The sequence below is a fragment of the Protomyctophum parallelum genome, assembly GCF_964188405.1.
Source record: "Protomyctophum parallelum genome assembly, chromosome: 9".
Classification (NCBI taxonomy): domain Eukaryota; kingdom Metazoa; phylum Chordata; class Actinopteri; order Myctophiformes; family Myctophidae; genus Protomyctophum; species Protomyctophum parallelum.
The window spans coordinates 5,937,169-5,960,285 of record NC_139706.1 but is presented as its reverse complement, the minus strand read 5'-3'; the positions used below and the strand labels follow the sequence as shown (position 1 = coordinate 5,960,285).

At 46.6% G+C, this 23,117-nt stretch overlaps 2 protein-coding genes across 3 annotated transcripts in view; both read left to right on the top strand.

Moving 5' to 3' along the window:
• The window catches only part of sidt2 (SID1 transmembrane family, member 2), a 94,898-nt gene that overhangs the window by 2,507 nt on the left and 69,274 nt on the right, over positions 1–23,117 (top strand). The window lies entirely within an intron of this gene.
• Positions 1–23,117, top strand: part of gap43 (growth associated protein 43) — a gene marked incomplete at its 5' end in the record, with an annotated part of 35,778 nt that overhangs the window by 2,182 nt on the left and 10,479 nt on the right. The gene's annotated exons all lie outside the window — the stretch shown is intronic.

The window sequence follows — 23,117 nt, the reverse complement described above, 5'->3', positions numbered from 1 at the left end:
TCTCTGTCTCTCTCTCTCTGTCTCTGTCTCTCTCTGTCTCTGTCTCTCTCTGTCTCTGTCTCTCTCTCTCTGTCTCTGTCTCTCTCTGTCTCTCTCTCTCTCTGTCTCTGTCTCTCTCTGTCTCTGTCTCTGTCTCTCTGTCTCTGTCTCTGTCTCTGTCTCTGTCTCTGTCTATCTCTCTCTCTCTCTCTCTCTCTCTGTCTCTGTCTCTCTGTCTCTGTCTCGCTGGTGGGGTGTGCTTCCGGTGGCTGAAGGAAGGGGGCACTATAGTCGTCCCGCCGTTTGAACATTTGGCGTTGCTTTGTTCGTTTGTATTTAAGAAGCCATGCAGCACCGTGGTGGTGCAGGAGGGTTTCATAGCGCGCGGTGGGACGGTCGCACGGCGGCCGGCCGGCATGGCTACCCCGTCCATATCTTCACCGATCACGGGTCCAGAATTTTCTTTTTCTCGCACTCACACGACTCTTGTCTCTGTGGATTCCAACGGCGGCACTGGATTTGCTTTCTTTAAATGTCAGCGTGGATGAGTCATATTGGCCTCAGCGGGGACGAGAGAGAGAGGGAGGGAGAGGGGTGGGGAGGGGGGAGTAGGAGGCAGAAAGGCAGCCATACGGAAGGCTTTGGAAAGGAGTGGAGAACACGAAGCGAGCAGGGAGAATGACAGAAGGAAGAGCAGACATGCAGGCAGGCACTGAGGCAGGCAGGCACTGAGGCAGGCAGTTATACATGCAGGCATGGAGGCAGTGGGGAAGGGGGGTAGGAGGTAACATAAAAAAGGAAGATGAATCACGGTTATCATAGACTGCAGTATACAGCCTCTTATCGCTGTTTATTCTTCTAGCTAACCGGGGAACACATGGAGGGTGGGTTTACAGCCAATAGCGTATAGCGAGAGGCAGGGATGCTGTCAGGTATGGGGGAAGGTATCAGGATGCAGGCGTGCAGTAATGCAGAAAGACAGATGGGGGACAGAAAGCTGCTTCAGCGGAGAGGAGGAGAGGAGAGGAGATGGGTGTGGATGGGAGAGGAGAGGAGGTACAGGGAATGGCTTGTGCAGGAGAGAGGGGGGAAAACCCTATAGCTGTGTTTCACACTGGCTGACTGACTGACTGACTGACTGACTGACTGACTGACTGCACCCACATGTGGGCGAGGCAGCGAGGTCTCCCATTCTGCACACCATCCCATGTCGTTGGGCATTAAGAAAACAAGTCATCTGGAACAAAGCTAGCGCTTCCAGCGTGCGTCTAACTGCAAAGGAAAGGGATATCGTAGACATAGAGCCTCTAAGCACCTATCCTTCCATTCCAGCGTCTTAGGATGAATGGAAGATGGAGACAGTCTGTGCAGGCTTTCCGTCTCCAGCAGAGACCAAATATGCTCCCTTGCGTCAAAAGGAAAAGGTTTTTTTTTTTTAGCACAGTGTGCTTGCTAGCATGCAGGAGCTGCCGCTGCTGTAGCTAGCTCCTTCCGTATGGGAGTGGCAGCTGGCGTACCCGACCTGCCTGATCTGGATCCTTGGAACAATGCTGTAGTGTAGCAGTCAGGAACAATGCTCTGTATAGCCTCTGCAACCCATAAGACAACACTATAGCTTTAGTCCTGATCATCTCTGACAGCTCTGACACAGAACCACCAGGTCCTATAGACAACACTAGCACAAGTACAATCTTGACTGGTACTATATCTTACAATAAACGCACCATGTCTCTGTTCGTACGTGTGTGTGTGTGTGTATGTATGTAAGCCACGTACAGTTGACACGCACGTCACCACACAACCTGCACAGGGATTGCAGTGCCCGGCCTTGAGTCGGTCGGATACACGGTTGTCCAGAACCTGTACTAAACAAAAGGCTCTGGCCAGTGGACCTATAATGAGCCTAAAAGAATAGAATAGAATTCCCGGCAACCCCACACCTGCCAATTTAGCCAGCCCCCTTTTCACAGTCAGTCTGCACTCTTCAGACATTGTCCACATGTGCTTCAGAGACGTTTACCACTGCACAAGGACTTATACACGGACTGTGAAAGTCTGATTTTCATTGTTCCTAACTGTCATCGTTCCCAAGGAGGCCGGTGCCTGACTGGCACAGGTCTAGTAATGTAAAAATAAGGATGATGATAATAATAATCTTTATTGTCCTCAAAGGGATGTTCAGAACACAACACCACAGCACATCATGTCAGCAAGACACGAGGTCCCCACTGTACACGGGACCGTCCTATCGGCACTTTGTTTAACACATTCTGACCGGGCACCCATTTTGGTGTCAGCATCATGTTATGCTTTAGCTATTTAAAAATAGCAGATCTACAAGCTCATATCGCGCCACCGAGTGGCGCGATACGAGCTTGTAGGTCTGCTATTTTTGAAAAATTGAAGAGCGACTGACATTTCTAGAATCTGATCTCAGGTCAGAATGGGTTCATCAGACCAGTGTGTGTCCAGTGGAAAACCTCGTATGAATCTGATCTCAGGTCAGAATGGGTTAATGCAGCGTACCGCCTATGAAATACTGCCTACTAAAGCTGACCTTTTTGCACACTAAGGTTCCGTATCTTTGTCCAGATGGCATGCAGGTTGAAGTAGTGACACGGGGGGACGATCAGTGTCATTTGATGTGAAAGTACGAAGTGTGTGTGTGTGTGTGTGTGTGTGTGTGTGTGTGTGTGTGTGTGTGTGTGTGTGTGTGTGTGTGTGTGTGTGTGTGTGTGTGTGTGTGTGTGTGTGTGTGTGTGTGTGTGTGTGTGTGTGTGTGTGTGTGATGCATATCAGAGCGTGGGGGATGATGCGATGATCTTGGAAGCAATACGGGTAATACTGAATAGGATGAACTCATTGACCGCCAGAGATAAAACATGGTCTATATAGCCTATAGGCGCCCTTGCCAGGCATTCCGGGCGTCAAAAATCATAAGAATATTATTCATAGTGAACAGATCTGAAGACTGACCACCTGTGGCTACAACATGTGCGGCTGGTTAAGACTGACCACCTGTGGCTACAACATGTGTGGCTGGTTAAGACTGACCACCTGTGGCTACAACATGTGTGGCTGGTTAAGACTGACCACCTGTGGCTACAACATACATGGCTGGTTAAGACTCACTACCTGTGGCTATGACATGGGTGGCTGGTTAAGACTCACCACCTGTGGCTACGACATGGGTGGCTGGTTTAAGACTGACCACCTGTGGCTACGACATGGGTGGCTGGTTAAGACTCAGCACCCGTGGCTACGACATGGGTGGCTGGTTAAGACTCAGCACCCGTGGCTACGACATGCGTGGCTGGTTAAGATTGACCTGTGGCTCCAGACATGCGTGGCTGGTTAAGACTCACCACCCGTGGCTACAACATGTGTGGCTGGTTAAGACTCACCCGTGGCTACAACATGGATGGCCGGTTAAAACTCCCCTGTGGCTCCCGACATGCGTGGCTGGTTAAGATTGACCTGTGGCTACGACATGCGTGGCTGGTTAAGACTCAGCACCCGTGGCTACGACATGCGTGGCTGGTTAAGACTGACCTGTGGCTCCAGACATGCGTGGCTGGTTAAGACTCACCACCCGTGGCTACAACATGTGTGGCTGGTTAAGACTCACCCGTGGCTACAACATGTGTGGCTGGTTAAGACTCACCCGTGGCTACAACATGGATGGCCGGTTAAAACTCCCCCGTGGCTCCCGACATGCGTGGCTGGTTAAGACTGACCTGTGGCTACGACATGCGTGGCTGGTTAAGACTGACCCGTGGCTACGACATGCGTGGCTGGTTAAGACTGACCTGTGGCAACACACATATGTGGCTGGTTAAGACTCACGACCCGTGGCTATACGACATGCGTGGTTGGTTAAGACTGACCTGTGGCTACAACATACATGGCTGGTTAAGACTCACCACCCGTGGCTACAACATGCGTGGCTGGTTAAGACTCACCACATGTGGCTACGACATGTGTGGCTGGTTAAGACTCACCACCCGTGGCTACGACATGCCTGGCTGGTTAAGACTCACCACCCGTGGCTACAACATGCGTGGCTGGTTAAGACTGACCACCCGTGGCTCCCGCGTGCGGTCAGGGTTAGGTCAGGGTTTGGGGCAGGCAGGGTGTGGGACTATTGGTACGTTTGGCTAATGTTATGCACCCCATCAGATTTAAAAATAAAATATCACAGGTGTAAAGAAGCAGCTGAAATTCCTATCCCTCACTCCCTCCATCGTGCTGTTGGGTGAGCACTGAGTCTTTGTTCAGACAGAGAGAAAAGAGCTGCTGGTGTAATTCAATTAAAGGCGACTCCCAAGGATGTATTATGACGCCGGGATACAGTCCAGTGTGGTAGCTCTGGTCTATAACAGAACATCTCCATACAGTCCAGTGTGGTAGCTCTGGTCTATAACAGAACACCTCCATACAGTCCAGTGTGGTAGCTCTGGTCTATAACAGAACACCTCCATACAGTCCAGTGTGGTAGCTCTGGTCTATAACAGAACACCTCCCTACAGTCCAGTGTGGTAGCTCTGGTCTATAACAGAACACCTCCATACAGTCCAGTGTGTTAGCTCTGGTCTATAACAGAACACCTCCATACAGTCCAGTGTGGTAGCTCCGGTCTATAACAGAACACCTCCATACAGTCCAGTGTGGTAGCTCTGGTCTATAACAGAACACCTCCATACAGTCCAGTGTGGTAGCTCTGGTCTATAACAGAACACCTCCATACAGTCCAGTGTGGTAGCTCTGGTCTATAACAGAACACCTCCATACAGTCCAGTGTGGTAGCTCTGGTCTATAACAGAACACCTCCATACAGTCCAGTGTGGTAGCTCTGGAATATAACAGAACACCTCCATACAGTCCAGTGTGGTAGCTCTGGTCCATAGCGTTTGGAGAACATCTCCATTATGTCCAGTCTCTGGTCCAGGTCCATAGTGTTAGGATCCATGCCACACCCGGCTATGCAATACCTGTTGTACCCGTGTCAGAGTACCCGTTATAAATCTGTCTGTGTCCCTTTTATGCCCATATATGGCGATTTCTGTATCTATCTCTCTGTGTCCCTTTATTCCAATATGGAGTTCTGTGTCAGGCACGCCCCAATATGCAGTGTTGTGATGTCAGAACAGGCAGCTCCATATATGGAGCAGGAGCCTTTTACTGGCGGTTCTGACAACCGTGGGTCCGACCGACTTGACACCGGGCACGCGCACTCCCCCGTGGAATGCGTGTGTCGAATTTGAAGTCGGCGGGGAGAACGGTTCTCAAGCTATAATGCATGCATTACAATAACGCCCACAGTACATGCAGTCCAGTACTAAGGAGCAGGGGGGATGTGACAGTCGCCTCCTGAGACCTCCGCATCTCTCCTTCTCTCTCTCTCACACACACGCACACACACACACACACACACACACACACACACACACACACGCACACACACACACACGGCCAAGCACCACACCCTTTTATCCTGCCTCTGTATATCTTCATGCAGGGGAGGGAGGGAGGGAGGGAGGGAGGGAGGGGGAGAGGGAGAGGGAGAGGAGAGAGGGAGGGAGAGGGAGAGGAGGGAGAGGGAGAGGGAGAGGAGAGGGAGAGGGAGAGAGGGAGAGGGAGAGGGAGAGGGAGAGGGAGAGGGAGAGGGAGAGGGAGAGGGAGAGGGAGGGAGAGAGAGAGAGAGAGAGAGAGAGAGAGAGAGAGAGAGAGAGAGAGAGAGAGAGAGAGAGAGAGAGAGAGAGAGAGAGAGAGAGAGAGAGAGAGAGAGAGAGAGAGAGAGAGAGAGAGAGAGAGAGAGAGAGAGAGAGAGAGAGAGAGAAGCAGCTCACTCCGAGAGAGAGAGAGTAATGATGTATACAGCAGTAACAGTGCAGACTGCACCCATTCCATGCTCTCCGGTCTGTTCTTTTCTCTTTCTATCTCAGGGAAGAATACAGCCATTTGCAATGACTAGACCGGTGCTGTAGAGCACCGGTATGACCAAAGGCATGACCAAATATGTAGTGTTGTGATATCAGAACAGGCCAGCTCCATATATGGACACTGGGCAGGGGCCATGTCCAGAGCCCGGGCAGAGGCCTTTTGTGGTGGTTCTGGACAACCGTGGGTCCGACCGACTTCACATCGGGAACTGCACTCCCTGTGGTGGTGTGGAACGTGTGTTTCGAATTTGAAGTCGTTGGGTGCGAACGGTTCTCGAGTTACGTGGAATACAGACATACACACACAGACATAGAGACGTGGTGCATTTATAGAAGATATGGTGGTCTTAAAGGAGAAATCCAGACCAGAACATACGTACCTTGAATCAGCCTATAATGCTGTCCCAACATACATCTACCCTGAATCAGCCTATAACCCTGGCCCAACAACATACATCTACCCTGAATCAGCCTATAACCCTGGCCCAACAACATACATGTACCCTGAATCAGCCTATAATCCTGTCCCAACATACATGTACCCTGAATCAGTCTATAACCCTGTCCCAACATACATCATACATGTACCCTGATTCAGCCTACAATCCTGTCCCAACATACATGCACGCTGAATCAGCCTATAATCTTGTCCCAACAACATACATGTACCTTGCATCAACCTATAATCCACTCCCTCCCTCCCCTCCTCCCATCCTACCTCCTCCATGTGAACTGGTCCCTAATGGCTCCACCAACCAGACACGGACGTGATACATTTGCTACTGTGTGTCATGGTGGGGATGGTGATGGCGTGCGTGCGTGCGTTTTTATGGGACCATCGATAAAGCCCCTGGCTCATGGGTGTGGCTCTTCTCACGACAGTCAGAGCCTACCCAAGGACATGCAGGCAGGCAGGCAGCTAAAGGTGTACAATATAATAGTTTTTATATTAGCTTTTATTGGTGACTTTATTAGACTTTCTTGTTTCTCCTTTCTAAGTACTGCGAATGTGTGTCCCTGCTATTGTCCTACATTTGTTTTTTTACTGGCAGAGCAGCTGTGTAACATCATTAGCCTTTTCTCTTGGCCACTTCACACTAAAAGAGACTTTAGTCTCAATGTGGCTTCAACTGGTTAAATTAATGGTTCAATCGATAAAATCAATAAACAGACAATGGATCCCAGAACGCTCTATCTCAAAACGGCCTCGGCTGTTGTAATTCCAGCAGAACCGTATAGCCTAGAACAGACTATATGCTTTCTATGGCAGGCATTCGGCAGCTCCGGCAGGATCCTCCGACAGAAACTAGACGCACCTGCAGCAGATGAGCCTGATTAATGAGAGAGAGAGAGAGGGAGAGGCGAGTGTGTGTGTGCTGCGTGTGTGTGTCAATTGAATAAGGCTGCAGACCATCAGTAATTTGCAGATGGAGAGAGAGACCCGTTCGCGCTACTGTATGCCAGTGCAATACAATTGAATGGGTTTTTTGCCCAGACATTTTTTTTTCTTCTTCCTGGAAATAATAAACGCCTTGGTTTCCGAGGCTAACAGAACGGTAGAATGGATCTCTCCCTGGTATTCCTAAACGTAACCTCAGTAAAAAACGAAAGGGTTAAACCTAACCTAACCGGGTGGGGGTGTCGGACCAATGCCTATGTCGGACTCTTCGGAACAAACGCATGCACCCATAGCACTTGGCCTAGCCTCGACAACCTTGCAGGTGTATGCAAAGGCTCAACTTATGTAACTTATTATGTAGACATATAGCACATATAGCATTATACTGTATCTTCTACTGTTAGACGGATGTTAGGTTCTTAGCTTTGCTTGTGATCCTTGATGACTATTTCTGTGTATTTGATGTATTTACAATGTGTTCGCTCTGGATTAAGAGTGCCCACATTGTAAATTGTGATGTGATTATGGAAGCGATTCGATAATGGAGGTACAATTAAATCTGTTTTCCAGCGAGACTGAAAGACTTGTCATCGATCGGCAGGATTGTACAAGCACCATATTACATTGGAGCAATCGTTGTTTTTTGACAGATAACAAATATGATAGCTTTTAATGGATGCTAACTTATTGCTCGTGGCAACGCAGGAAGTTGTTCTATTCTGTAGTCGAAATGAAGCATTTCTCGTCCGCAACTCCGCATGCTGTTGACAGTTGAATCAACTCCTGCAAGGCCTTTCCAGACGGGGAGAGACCGACGTGCCTAATAATTCATTTTCAAATGGATTTCAGGCGATTAGACCTGGATTGCGTTGAGCGTTTTTTTTTTGTCCACGCTACAGGTCTCCAACTCAGTGGCCTTGTGGTTAGAGTGTCCGCCCTGAGACTGGGAGGTCTGGGTTCAATCCCCGGCCGGGTCACACCAAAGACTGTAAAAATGGGACCCAGTGCCTCCCTGCTTGACACTCGGCATCAAGGGTTTGGATTGGGGGTAAGTCCCTGCGACATACTAGCGTCATGTCCAGGGGGTGTACTTGTACCTCAAGCTGCCTCACGCTACAGATACAGGATATACAGTAGGCTCCTGCCCTATGGGCCTCATGGCTCGGCGAGGCTACTTACAGGTCTCGCTCCCCTCTTGAGCAGAGCTGTCGCTAATCCAGGCGACAGCGCCTCACTCGCTGCCCGCCGAAAAGGACCTTAACAGTGGTATCAGAAGCTGCCCACCACCACGGAGGCTGTGGGTCCCAATCCGCCGCGGTGTAGCAATTTGTCGGCTTTTGTCGAGCGCCCGTACAAACTGAATGATGCTCTACTGTATGTACACAGAATAAGTCTTCCTACTTCCTCTAATAGGCTCTATGCACACAGCATAACTCTTCCTAACTTTCGGGACACTTCCCTACTTGTGTTACGGATGATACTAATTTCAGGCTTTGTTCCATATACTGTACAATGTTTCTCAAACGCTTTCATTTCAAGGACCCCCATTGGCCCGTGGCAGGGTTCAGTTCTACAAGCTCTGCTATTTTTGTGGGTGGCAGAGGCTCAGGGGCTCAGAGTGGCCGCTTGAGGACCGCAAGGTTCCCGGTTCGATTCCCGTGGGCTCCCCCAGAGTTAGTGTCGAAGTGTCCTTGAGCAAGACTCTGAACCCCTGATTGCTCCCGATGTGCAGGTTGCATGGTGTCCTCCGTTTCGCTGTGAGTGTGTGTGTGTGTGTGTGTGTGTGTGTGTGTGTGTGTGTGTGTGTGTGTGTGTGTGTGTGTGTGTGTGAAAGGATGAATATAATGCACAATAAATGCATCATTTACCATTTATTTGTCATTTGTGAACATTTGTCCCCTTAAATTTAGAGTATGCATGTACAGAGTATGAATCTGTCCTCAACTCCCATTACGACATGCATGTAGAGTTATTAGTAGGAATGAAAACAAAGGAGCACCACCGGAGGATGGCTGTGCCGAATCAACCCCTCCAAGGGCCCTGCATGGCGCTGCACCCAATCAAAAGGCTCCATGCATGCATGGCGCTGCACCCAATCAAAAGGCTCCATGCATGCATGCTATTCGCGTAACAATCAAGACACGTGCTTTCAGCGCACCACCAGCACTATTGCCGGTTGCCGCTGCTCCCATAGAGTTATAAGGCTGCTCCCATAGAGTTATAAGGCTGCTCCCATAGAGTTATAAGGCTGCTCCCATAGAGTTATAAGGCTGCTCCCATAGAGTTATAAGGCTGCTCCCATAGAGTTATAAGGCTGCTCCCATAGAGTTATAAGGCTGCTCCCATAGAGTTATAAGGCTGCTCCCATAGAGTTATAAGGCTGCTCCCATCTATTCTATATTGGAGAAGTTGTACCCAACACATGGCAAGAAACCCAAAGCCACAACAGCTACTTCGCTATTGCAACACCCACAGCACCATCTTACACACTACACCCACACACACTCACACGGCAGTGACGTCACACACTTACCTTCGCAGTGTTCGGGACCTATCTCCTCCTATCGCGCCGAACGCCAAAACTCGACAACACCCGCCAAACACTGGCACTGGCACTGCCACCAAAAATGCCTCCCTTCCACACTCACGCCGCCAATGCATTTGTTTACTACAAACATTATCGTCCGAAGCACCCACACCCCCGGAACACTGTTGCCCTTTCACCACGCTAAATTTGCCAGGTCTATGCAAGTGAGCACAAATTACATGTGAGAAAATTAATTCACAAGCCCACAAATGCCATTCAAATGCCATTCAACACACACTACGACTCGCTTCCATTTCGGAAACCTGGCAACACTGCCCTGTCTTCTAATCATAGACTGTAAAAAATATGGACAAAGCGTTCGCCGGGTCTAACATGAACGTAAAATGAAGCCTGTAATAATATGGTAATTCCTGATGTAAGTCGCCATCTTTCTAGATTCGTTTGGTACCAGCTGGCCATTGGCTGGCTCCGTTTTGGACCAGCTGGCCATTGGACAACGAGGCGGGACTTCCCCCCTTCTTCTCCGTTGGTTTTTATTTTGACTCGAGTGGGAGGGGAATCCCGATCATAGACTGTAACGGTAGCCACGCCCCTCAGAACATACGCAATGTTTTTTTTTCTTTATGGTCATTTTTTTAATTAATGGGACCATAATTTTCCAAAAAGAATATTATGACATTAGAAATGAGACTTTAAACTAGTGACTGGAAGAAGAAAGTATTCATGACCATGTTTATTAAGGTAATACAGTCTAGGTGAAGTTGGGCCAAAATACATGGGCCTCTATGGAGCTATGGGGCTTTTTGGGTCCAGTCCAGCGCCACAACAGGCCATTATATGAACTACCGATTTCAAATGAGGCTTCACGAAATATCTGGCTGACTGCCCCCCTGCTTCTAATAGGCCCACACTAGCTCTCAGAATCTGATTCTGATCTCCCGCAGGAGAAGAGAAACAAGGAAGGGGAGAGGATTTGTAGCCTCACAATTTTGCTTAATCCTTCAAAATCTCTGTATATAAAATTTAAATCACTCAGCGAATCTCTTAGTTACATCAACATTGTTCTTTGTCAGAAGTTGGTTTGTGCTAAGTATTCACGATTACACAGATCGTATTGGGCTATTTCGCCTGCAAGCCATACTGCAGAGTACTTTTGATTGCGTGCATGCCTGGCTTGCACACACACACACACACACACACACACACACACACACACACACACACACACACACACACAGGAATAGCCATGCAGGCTATACGCGGCGCCAGCAAGACAGGACGTTATAATCTTGAGTTTCATTAAATAACTGTCTTTCTCCGCACGTGCGCACACAACATTATTCAAGTCAAATGCGTAACGGCAATATTGGGCTAATATAGGCTACCAATACAGGACGTTATAATCTTCACTTTCATTAAATAACTCTGTCTTTCTCTGCACGCGCACGTGCGCACACAACATTATTCAAGTGAAATGCATAACGCCAATATTGGGCTAATATAGGCTACCAATATGTGGGTAGCCTACAGGGATTTACCCACGGAATGAATATATATATATATTCATCTATACCAGGCCTGCCCACACTTTATTTTATTTCAGAGCTACTTTCAAAACAACCAGCTCATATACCCACCAAATACAACTATCATCCCATTGCAGAAAATAGTTACAAAATGTAATTGAGGCTACATACAGTGGTGTCCCCTTCGTCTGTACCAGGCTAGCCTCGATACCCAGGCTTTCATTTCGTCTGCGCGAAAGATGAAAGCCTGGAAAAAGCCGTGGGCTGAACCAGTCTAAAAGTGGGAGTCAACCCTTCCGGGTGGGCGTCGCTCTAAATGATGTGACGTAGCGCTGCACTAGGGGGGAGAGGAGGGGCCGGGGGTGACGGACAGATCGATGAGATCCAATCAGGGTGCGCGCATTTCTGAGGCGCGACCCGCCCCTCTAGACCAGAAATGTCTCTGCTTAGGTCAGGCTAGTACCAGGCTGACTTCTATAGGTTTTGAAAGGTACCTTTCTTTTTTTTTTTTTTTTTACCCAGGGAAGTAGCTGAGCACAGGTGCTCATTTTCAGCAACGCCCTGCACATCGAAACACACACACACACACACACACACACACACACACACACACACACACACACACACACACACACACACACACACACACACACACACAAAAATAGTTTTTTATATTAAAATTATATATATTTTTAGGGCCATGTCATGTGCTCTACCTGCAAAGCCTTTGTGATCTATAACTTTTGGGCACCGCTTAACGTCAGATCAGGGGTTTTGTCGGCCAGCGCCAAAAATGCTCCCCGACAGCATAATCGGAGCAAATAACGGGCAGTGTGTATGAGCCATAACGTGTTGACTACACTACACTACACTAATAAGGACACATAATAATAACTAATAACCCATCCGTTACTACATGTGGAGTCAACTCCCGCAATTTACTTCTTCCCATAGTGCGCGGCAACGTAACTCTGGAAATTCTAGTAGAGTTATAAGGCTGACCTATTATGAATACGGTTTCGACGGAAGTGACAGCTATACCTAATTTGAAATAGTGTTGCAGAGGACCCTGTAAGCTGCGGGCCCTGCGGCGCTTAAGCTCCACAAAATCACTGAAGGACAGTGACCGGGCCGACCTTCCGGTCTCTACACAGGGGAATTGGGCGGCACCCCCAGAGGCAAATTCAATGGATTTTGCCTCACGTTTTTTTTCTTGGGGGGGGGGGGGGGGGGGGGGGGCAATGGGTTCCCAGATTGCCTGAAAAGTAACCGTTCTGGACAAGCTTTCCGCCTTGTCCAATACGGTTACACCGTGCAACATCGTTGTTAAGTATAGAGGAACAAGCCTAAAGGGACATTTCACCGCTGCATGAAGAAACTGCAGTCACTCAATGTCAATAGTATTTGTAGTATAACAGTGGCGCAATTTGAAATTTGCACCCTATGGCCAGAACATTAATGAAGTCTGTGTGTTTGACTAGGGTTTAAACTGGATTGCTGAATTCCTACAATAACCATAATGCTTTGGTGCTTTGGTGGGGAGGCTGCGTGGAGGTGTGACTTAGTCCAGGAAGGAAGTGAGACCACATTTTAACCCATTCTGGGCGGGCACCCATTTTGGTGTTAGCATCATGTTATGCTTTATCTATTGAAAAATAGCAGATCTACAAGCTCATATCGCGCCACCGAGTGGCGCGATACGAGCTTGTAGGTCTGCTATTTTTGAAAAATCGAAGAGCGACTGACATTTTTAGAATCTGATCTCAGGTCAGAATGGGTTCATCAGACCAGTGTTTGTCCGGCGGAAACCTCGTATGAATCTGATCTCAGGTCAGAATGGGTTAATGACACATTTTGGTCGTGAGGCGATGTGCAGGCGTCATGATCTAAAAACACATATTGCACAAATAAAAACCCCATATAAGTGTGAAAGTATTGTGTCCTAAACATCATTAAAATAAGATCTGATTGCAAAAGGGGTGAAGTGGCCCTTTAAACAATGTACATAGGGTAATTTTGGTCATGCAGTAACGATCGGTTTCTCTGTGTCGGATGGGACGATCAACGACGTGCAGGAGGAGGTCAACTTAACATAAATCTTAGCGCAGCATCTTTTAAGCCCAGGAAGGGAGTCACAATCAATAATGCAAATTAGATGTGATTGAGTAGCGGTCACGACGGGTCATCTGATCCCGTGACATCATCACCATGTTTTACTGATCTCCTCTGACACACTCCCCCAACAGTCAACTACATTTCCCATAATGCTCCCTCCTATCACCATGATGTCAGTCTCATGCCCTGAGACTGGGAGGTCGGGGTTCGATCCCCGGCCGGGGTCATACCAAAGACTCTGAAATATGGGACCCAGTGCCTCCCTGCTTGGCACTCAGCATCAATGGGTTGGATTGTGGGATCAGTCCCTGCTTGGCACTCAGCATCAATCGGTTGGATTGGGGGATCAGTCCCTGCTTGGCACTCAGCATCAATCGGTTGGATTGGGGCGTCAGTCCCTGCTTAATTGGAACTCAGCATCAATGGGTTGGATTTGGGGGTCATTTGGGGGTTTGCAGCTCACCGCTCCAAGACATGGGTCAAATCGGAACACATATCACTGCGGTAACGTGTGTGACAAATAGTACGACTTTGATATTTGAACTGTTTGTGGGTTTTCCCTTCGTACATTGATCGTACATCACTACATACTCGATCACACTACATCGTCATGCAAAATCATCAATAGTAGCAGGTCTACAAGCTCTTTTGTGGCGCGTTTTCAGCTTGTCGATCTGCTATTGTTGATACTTTTGAAATGAAATAAAGTTTTGGACATAATGTGACCAGGTTTGCCTGAGAGCCTGCCATCATGCAGCTTTTGACACATGCAAATATGAAATAAATGATTAAACATGAAGCTATAGTAGGCGTAATGTTAGAGACCACAGAGTACAGACGTGAACCTTTCAAGCCTGTTTTCTCAACTCACTGTTTTCTGCAAGACATATTACTCTATAAGCCATATCTCCAAAACTGGTGGGTGAAGCTGAACAACCAATATATATATATATATATTTTTTTTTTGCGGCTTACGCCTTTTATTGATTTTTTAAGGGACAGATAGTAGGCTGACAGGAAACGGGAGAGAGATGGGGGGATGACATGCGGTAAAGGCCGTGTCGGGTCCGGGAGTCGAACCCGCGGCACACCGCGACTGGATCACCAGTCCGGTGCCCAGCCTGTTACGCTACGGCCTGGGCCAACAACCAATATTATGTCAATTTGAATCAATGATTCCCTGCCTTCATATGAAGAAAATGGAGAAAGAAATGGAAGAAATCCAATGACATATCCCCGGTCACAATTGGTCACAGTATGAGGTTTCCACTCAACAGAAAATATATACTCATATTCCTGAACCATCTCTCTCTCTCTCTCTCTCTCTCTCTCTCTCTCTCTCTCTCTCTCTCTCTATCTCTCTCTCTCTCTCTCTCTCTCTCTCTCTCTCTCTCTCTCTCTCTGACTCACACGCAGCCAGTAAGTAATTCTATTTTAGTTAAGTGCTTCGGGTCAGATTTTTGGCAGCGGTGAAGCCATGAGATCAGGGCGTAATAAAAGAGCGATAAGTCACAGACGGACTGCACGATGATTAGGAGGAGTAGGGCGGGACCAAGGGGGGGGGGCGGAGACCTGCTTATGACTTAACCCATTCCCCGGCATTGGCATAGATCTACGACAATTGGTCTTTTAGGATCGATCAAGTCGGAATGCTATACTTACATTAGCATTGGGTTGCTGGGTGATGGTGTAAACAGCAACGGCGCGCGGCATCTTGTTGCGCACGTGCACCAGCCCGCACCCACGGTATCTGTTTCTTTGAATCACCTTTATCTCCGATTCCTTGTCCCAGGCGGCATTTCTGGTCAAAACCAGCTATATTTGATATATATAGCATGCTGTAATGCTGTAATGGTCGCGGTCAGCCTTTCTGATCGCCGATCGGGAGACCGGATGTGGATCCGACACCACACACGTAACATAAGTAACATCCGGTCGCGGGTTAATGAGGGCTAAACGGGGGGAAATATTGGCGGTATACGGGTGAATTAATTGCTTAATCCTGGTGGATGATGCGTGAGGAGAGGGGAGCCAAGGAGGTCTGTCTCAGTGTACCCATGTTGGTTTATTTCCCGCATGTTTTGCCTAGTTGCATCGCAGATGCATCCTAAGATTCAGATAAAGAAAAGCTATGGTAGGCCTATCTATGGCCATGTTATTATTAGGCTATTTTTTTAGCTTGTTTATCAAGCTGAGATTTGGCTTGTTTCCAAAGTGCAGTTTCTTATTTGGGCTTGAAGTGTAGTTGTTTATTTGGGCTTGTTTCTAAAGCGTAGTTGTTTATTTGGGCTTGTTTCGAAAGTGCAGTTGCTTATTTGGGCTTGAAGTGTAGTTGTTTATTTGGGCTTGTTTCTAAAGCGTAGTTGTTTATTTGGGCTTGTTTCTAAAGTGTAGTTGCTCATTTGGGCTTGTTTCTAAAGTGTAGTTGCTCATTTGTGCTTGTTTCTAAAGTGCAGTTGCTCATTTGGGCTTGTTTCTAAAGTGCAGTTACTTATTTGGGCTTGTTTCTAAGGTGTAGTTGCTCATTTGGGCTTGTTTCTAAAGTGTAGTTGCTCATTTGGGCTTGTTTCTAAAGTGCAGTTGCTCATTTGGGCTTGTTTCTAAAGTGTAGTTGCTCATTTGGGCTTGTTTCTAAAGTGTAGTTGCTCATTTGGGCTTGTTTCTAAAGTGCAGTTGCTCATTTGGGCTTGTTTCTAAAGTGCAGTTGCTCATTTGGGCTTGTTTCTAAAGTGTAGTTGCTCATTTGGGCTTGTTTCTAAAGTGCAGTTGCTCATTTGGGCTTGTTTCTAAAGTGTAGTTGCTTATTTGAGCTTGTTTCCTAAATGTTGTTGAAATCCTGTGACTCATGTTCACCACATGAACATGTGTTTGGCCATGTGGACCCACATGCTGTGCCATGTGGACCCACATGCTGGGCCATGTGGACCCACATGCTGTGCCAGCTGTCAGGGGCATCGAGGGCTATCTTGCGCCACCACCTACCCCTTATCCCTAAACTTATTTTCCTTTTTTTTTTTTTTACTATTTTGAAAAAAAAACTTGTTCAAATAGCTGATCTACAAGATCACAATGTGTCGATGTAGATCGGCTACGTTAAGTTTTTGTAAAATGTTGATTTCGACTGAGCTACTTTTACTACTTACTAAACAAGAGGATTGTCCTGGAAATCGTGACAGATTGATGGATGTCCGGTTGGCCTGGAAAACTAGACAGATTGTCGGATGTCCGGCCAACCCAGCCATCCTGGCCAGGTCACGCGCTGCTTGGAAGAATTCGATTTTAGCCACAAATTGACGCCTTTGTCTAAATTTTAAAGTAGCCCACTTCAGAGCATGCTGTCACGTGATTAGTATTTATGCTGGCCAAATGCTGCACTTTAATCTTTGCTCTTTCCTTTTTATTCTGAATGTGTGTGTTTTGTTTTATTGGCTATAGAGTATGGACTGCCACCACTAGATGTAAATGAAGTTAAGATCTGAGTACTGAGATTCTACAAATTTATTCGGACCCTTGCCTGGCCCAGCCAGGGTGCTTTCTTTTCTAGAGGGGTGGGTACGCATGGAGCAAGCGCTGGAGAATATTGGTTCACTGGTCGAGCGTTATGAACTCACTAAACACTCAGCTTCGGTGCCGCCCGAGCGGCTGCCCGCAGTTCCCACCTGATGTTGTGTGGGAGTCCAGACTTCTCCAGACCGTACTGAATAACTGCTAGCTTACATAAGGTCTTGAGGCTAGGACTGAAGTCTAAGACATACAGGTCATCAGAGTATGTGTATGTGTGTGAGTATTTGTACGTCCCATCCTTTTTTCCTCCAAAGAGGATGACGCAATCTCCCATCATGCAACAGCACATATCAGTCATACTATGTGGGTGTTTCCCCTTGAGCTCAACCTTCTTCCAGGAGGTGTCTGGACTGAATTTCCAAAGACTGGAGTACTGGTCCCCTTTGCAGCTACCAAATAATTATGTACAGCTCTCCATTGTAGGTAAAGGCTGAATGATTGTAGTACAGGTTTCTATAGCCCCCAATTAGAAACATATTTGTCCCTGATGATCGAAGCAGGTGGTGGAGTTCCTCTGGGGCAATTACAGACCAGACCATTGTGGTGGTGTCCAAGTTGTAGATGTCATAAGTCTGGTTCCATCCTCCATGAATATACATGGCCTTCCCCAAGACACAGGCTGTGTGGTATTCCCTCCCCTCTGGAACAGTCCTATAAACCTGTGGTTTGAACCATCTGTGGGTGTCGACATTAAATGCATAAAGCACGTTGAAGTAAGGAAACTCTCCCCAGAGGTAGAGTGTATTCTATCAGCACAGCTGTGTAGCCCTGACGCCTGGAGCGAGCCTCAAGGTGAGGTTGTCCTGTTCCGGACGTCACTGGGGTCAACTTCCTCCAGGTCAAAGACACTGTGTTGAAGACGAACACTTCAATCTGACCATCCTTGCCCTTCATGTTGCCGTCCCGTCCAAAGGAGTACAGCTCGTTTCCCACGGCAACAGCAGCATGATGACATCCTCTGTTTGGTACGTGGTCGAGACGAAGGGTCCACTGGAACATTTCACAACACCAGCTGATACTGTGGGTTAAAGACGGTCATTTACATCACACGAGTACATGTGTGCGCGACAACTTATATAGGTGTAGTAGGTGACGTCATGTGAGGTTTGACCAATCCGTCGTTCTCCCATATACGGTCAATTGATCACCGTAGCAACCGCAGTGCAGACAATCAGTGTTACTTGACGTCATGTGAATATTTCAGCCACTGTACCGCACTGTTGTGACTAAAAGAATGCTGAGCCAGAAGGCAAAGTTCTGTGTCTATCTTCATCTTCATTCATACTTTAAATATTCACTTTGGTTCATCCCGTTTGTGCTGCGCCAGGTCGCACCGCGCCTGTTCGCAGCGCTCGCGCAACTTCTCGTCTTTGCATTGACTTTGTATGTAATCGCGCCGCTCTAACCATCCAAGTCTTAACTCACCTTTAGAGATAGGGTGAGAAGTCACGAGAGCGAGTCGGAGTAGAGTCGCTGGAGTAATGGTCGGACTAACGGGAAGTCGGACCAATGCCACGCTACCCGCTAAACCTCCACTGTCGTCCACTCTATTTCTACCATTCTACAGCATTTTAAACTGTCTGTCGTCCACTCCCATTGCACACAGTAAAGGTCGTCGGGATCGGGATTCGAGCTGTCCGTCCGGAACATTTTTTTCTGTCTTTTTTACTGCTACTTGGATTTTTTTATTTTTTTAAAATATATTTTTTGTCCCACGATTTTGTAACCCATTTTTCACCCCTGTGTCAATCATCCTGTGATGTGATCCTGGGCTCTACACACCCTCCGCCAACCTAGGGAGAGCAACGGACTTAACTCATGCTTCCTTCATGCTTGAGTGTCCAAGTTGCTCCTTTACACCTGACTTGGATTTTGATTTTCACTAGTTTGTGTCCTAAACACCTAAAGTGGCCAGTAGAGTACAGCACAGAGTAAAGTTGCACAGAGTACACTACAGTACATAGTACAAGTAAGACGCGCAAACGCGTGAAGCGAACGCAGCTTGTGTGTGTGTGGTTGTGTGTGCGTGTGTGTGTGTGTGTGTGTGTGTGTGTGTGTGTGTGTGTGTGCGCGTGTGCGTGTGCGTGTGTGTGTGTGTGTGTGCTACAGCTGCGCCCTGTGTGTGTGTGTGTGTGTGCTACAGCTGCGCCCTCTGGTGGAGGGTGGTGTAACAGTGGGACAGACACACACACAGACATTCAGCCCTTGCTGTCATAGTAAGTGGCTCACTGCGTTCGCAACTATAGTTGCACCGCTCAGTTCACACAGGTGTGATGTTTTTTCAGTCAACGACATGCTCAGAGATGCAGCTGTGATGAGTTAGCACTCTGGATGTCATGACAACCCTTTGATTGTTGGGAGGGGTCTGATGGTTGTCATGGCCACACTTTGATGGTTGGGAGGGGCCTGCTGTTAGCACTCTTGAGTGTCATGGCAACCAGATTGATGGTTGGGAGGGCCCTGGCTGTGGATGCTGAACGCTATAACTTTACACACCATGGCGTTGCCTGGCAACACACACCGCCGGGGGCAAAGAATAATAATTGTTCTTTTAAAAGGGCTGTAATAAATATGGTTTCGTATGAGAAGCACTTTTTTCACTGAATGGTTATATGGTGTGGTGTTGCTCCTATAGTGGTTCCAGAGAAGCCTTTTTTTTGTGGTTCTTTCAGGAACCATTTCCCACTTTATTAATAGGCTATCTATAAGTCTTAATTAATATAGGGGAACTACACTGAAGAGCTCACAGTGTGCATTGCGAGCTTGTAGATCTGCTATTTCCACTGGTAGATCTGCACAGTGGAATTAGGAGAAGGGGAGTGGATCAAGAACTGGACCCCTGGGAGACCCCGGTCGATGAAGTCTAATGGGCTTGAAGTGGTTAAAAGGTTATTTATAGCAGTGGTTCCCATGCAAAGTGGGGCCCCCAGGGACCCCAGGGGTCCTTGAGGGAGTTCCAGGGGGTCCCCAGCTAAATGATAGTTTGGAACCAAATGGACCCTTATGGGTCTGTAACTCTGAGAGTGTACAAATGGACCCTAAGCGATCCATTTGGTTCCATTTGTACACTCTCAGAGTTAAGTGTGTGTGTGTGTGTGTGTGTGTGTGTGTGTGTGTGTGTGTGTGTGTGTGTGTGTGTGTGTGTGTGTGTGTGTGTGTGTGTGTGTGAGAACAGAGCTAATAAGCCTCATTCTTTTTAATGAAGCTGTGATCCCCCCCCCCCACACCACCAGGTCCCTGCATTAATCTTTTTAATGAGCAGCAATAAAAAAGATAATACACATAAAGAATTGAACAAATAGATTAAGAGGTTTGAAATGTAATTTAAATTAAAATGTCGCTTCTACTTCCAGTTTCAATATAGCATTATCAACCGTACACGACTAGGCTATATGAATTATTAATGTCTGGATTGAAGAAGTGCAATAAGGAGTCCTTTAACACTGGGTCCGGGACCCATTTGTGGGTCACAGACATTATTGTTATGGGTCCCTTCATTTTCCTACATTGTTTTTACAACAATTACATTTTAAACATTCCCCAAAGCTAAGGTTTTCATGAATTAAAAACAACAGCCAATGCTTTTTTTCCCTCCCCCTCAGTAATTTCATGAAGAAATACACGAAAAATCTAAGAAATTCCATGAATTGGAAAACGTTTTGGAAGTTGTGAAAATAGCCAATGGAATTTCATTCACGACTAAAAGTACTTTTTTTTACAAAATCAGTGTCCGGGGAATAGAACCACTCCACACCCTTCACTCCATACTCTTTGATTTGACAACCTTTTATCATTTGGTTCTTCTTTGATGCTGCACTGCTTACATGCTCCTGATAAGTTGCTTGTTTGTGTCATATTTGTCATGTTTATATCAAGGTGGTGTAAGTGAGCTTTTATTATTCTCTTTTTGTTGAAATCAGTGTTAAATAGCTCTATATTCTCGATAGTAATCTTTGCTATAGAGTGTTGCTTATTCAGTTCTTTAGTAAAAAAGAAAATACATGTTCAGTAACACTGTTACTGAACAAAAACTTTATAACAATGCTTATACTATCAGAATATAATGCGTGCTTTACCTTTTTTACAAATCCAAAAAAATCACTTCCACCACCTTTCATATTGCTTGTCCATGTTTATTTGACGTGCACATTATTTAAAGATATTTATACACACTGCACTTATTATATTATCAGTTCCACATTGCCAACAAGAATCTTTTATTTGCCTAATTGTTTCATTTCTGATTTTGCTTGCCGCTTTTTCCGTGCCCATCGTTCATTTTGTTAATTTGATTTGATTTCTTTTCATTAGATTAATATGCCTCATAGCACACGCCCCTATTTGACGGACAGCTATGGATCCAGGTACCCAAGGTAATATTTGGACCAGCATTTTGAATTTACATTTTCCTCCTGTTGTCCTGTGCTTTTCCTAAACCTACTCTCTGTCCAAACAATACCTAGACCTGATCCTTAACCTCTTTAACCACCATCCTATTAGCTTGATCTACCAACTCGAAACACATTTTAGAGCTTGTAGATCGGCTATATTTTCCCATTTTGTTTTGTACATTGTCTGAAAACGTTTTACATCTTTGGAACAATAGGGAGCAAAATATAGGGTTGAAAGTGATCAACCCCCTTCTCAGTGTCATCTCTTAACCTCTTCTCTCTACATGCTAACATGCTACTATATAGCCCTTCTTAAAGGGCTATGATCCTACCTTATCTCTACATGCTATCGTGCTGTAATCCTTTAAGCGCTATACTCTCTGTGACCTTCTACTCATGTGTCGTACAACCTGTAGAATAGATCTTCTTTCTGATTGTCTGTGAAGTTTCGATCCTGCTAGGAGGACGTCTGTCCTTGAGAGCCTCGAAGCGGGTATACTAACATGAGCTCTAAACCCTAACCCTCTAAGCGGGTAGGCCGGCTATGGGCCCTCTGCGCAGCAGCCATGATGGAAAGAAATTGGGGCCACTGTTATCAATGGTAGCCTACTAGTGATGTCTCTCTTCCATTTAGTGTCGCACAGTGCTTCTCAAATGTCTTAATTCCAAGGACCACCACAACTCTGAGACTGAGTGTACAAATGGTACCAAATGGACCCATAACACAGCGAGGCCGGGGTATACCTGGACCACAGACCCACCGCTGGTGTATAGCAGAGTGTTTCCAGTGACATGCACGTAGCAATTAACGTACCTGATTGCAGATCTGTTTGACCAGAATGGAACAGAACCTTCATTACTCATTAGTATCATTTTAGTTAAGATGTGTCTCAATTTCTGCGTAGAGCCCATTTGGTATCCATCTGCGAGTATAGAGGGATACAAATACTGCGATTTAAAAATAACTATTTGGTATCCCACTAGTATACCAAACTACTGGGATACCAAATCGTGCTCCAAAAACACCAATGACTATTTGGTATCTCAATATTTCTCATCTTCCTATCACTATTTGGCATCCCTTATATGGTAGTAGAACGATGCCAAATAGTGTTACTGACTGTAGAGGAAACTTTGACAGAAAAAAGCGTAAGAAAATATTTTTTCCTTTATTTTATCATGCTCTGTGCTCAAAGTGCAATTAAAAAGCAAACGTTTCGGTCCTAAGACCTTCGTCAGTGCTATATGAGCACAGAGCATGATACAAATAAAGGAACAAATATTTTCTTAAGTCTCAGTCTAAGGAGTTTTACTTATAGTTTCTATTCGGTGAGCGAGTCTTTTTCCGTCAAAGTTTCCCTTATGTTTTTGAGACCATCGCTACCGTAGTCAAGTTTGGAAAAAAAGGACGACGAAAGGCGCAACAGTTTTCTCAGTGACTGACTGTAGAGGGAAACCCTGGCGGAGTGAAATGTGTCCATGCCTGGTTTCCACTGGAGCTTCTTTCTAGTTTTTCTTGCGGATGATTCTCTGCTCTCCAAATGCGAACAACAATTAAAGCCTGGGTACCGAGGCTATAGCGCTCTCCTAGACCAGTGTTCATTTTGTCAGCAGATTTCAATGTAGTTTTCGTCTTTTGCGTACAATTCAATG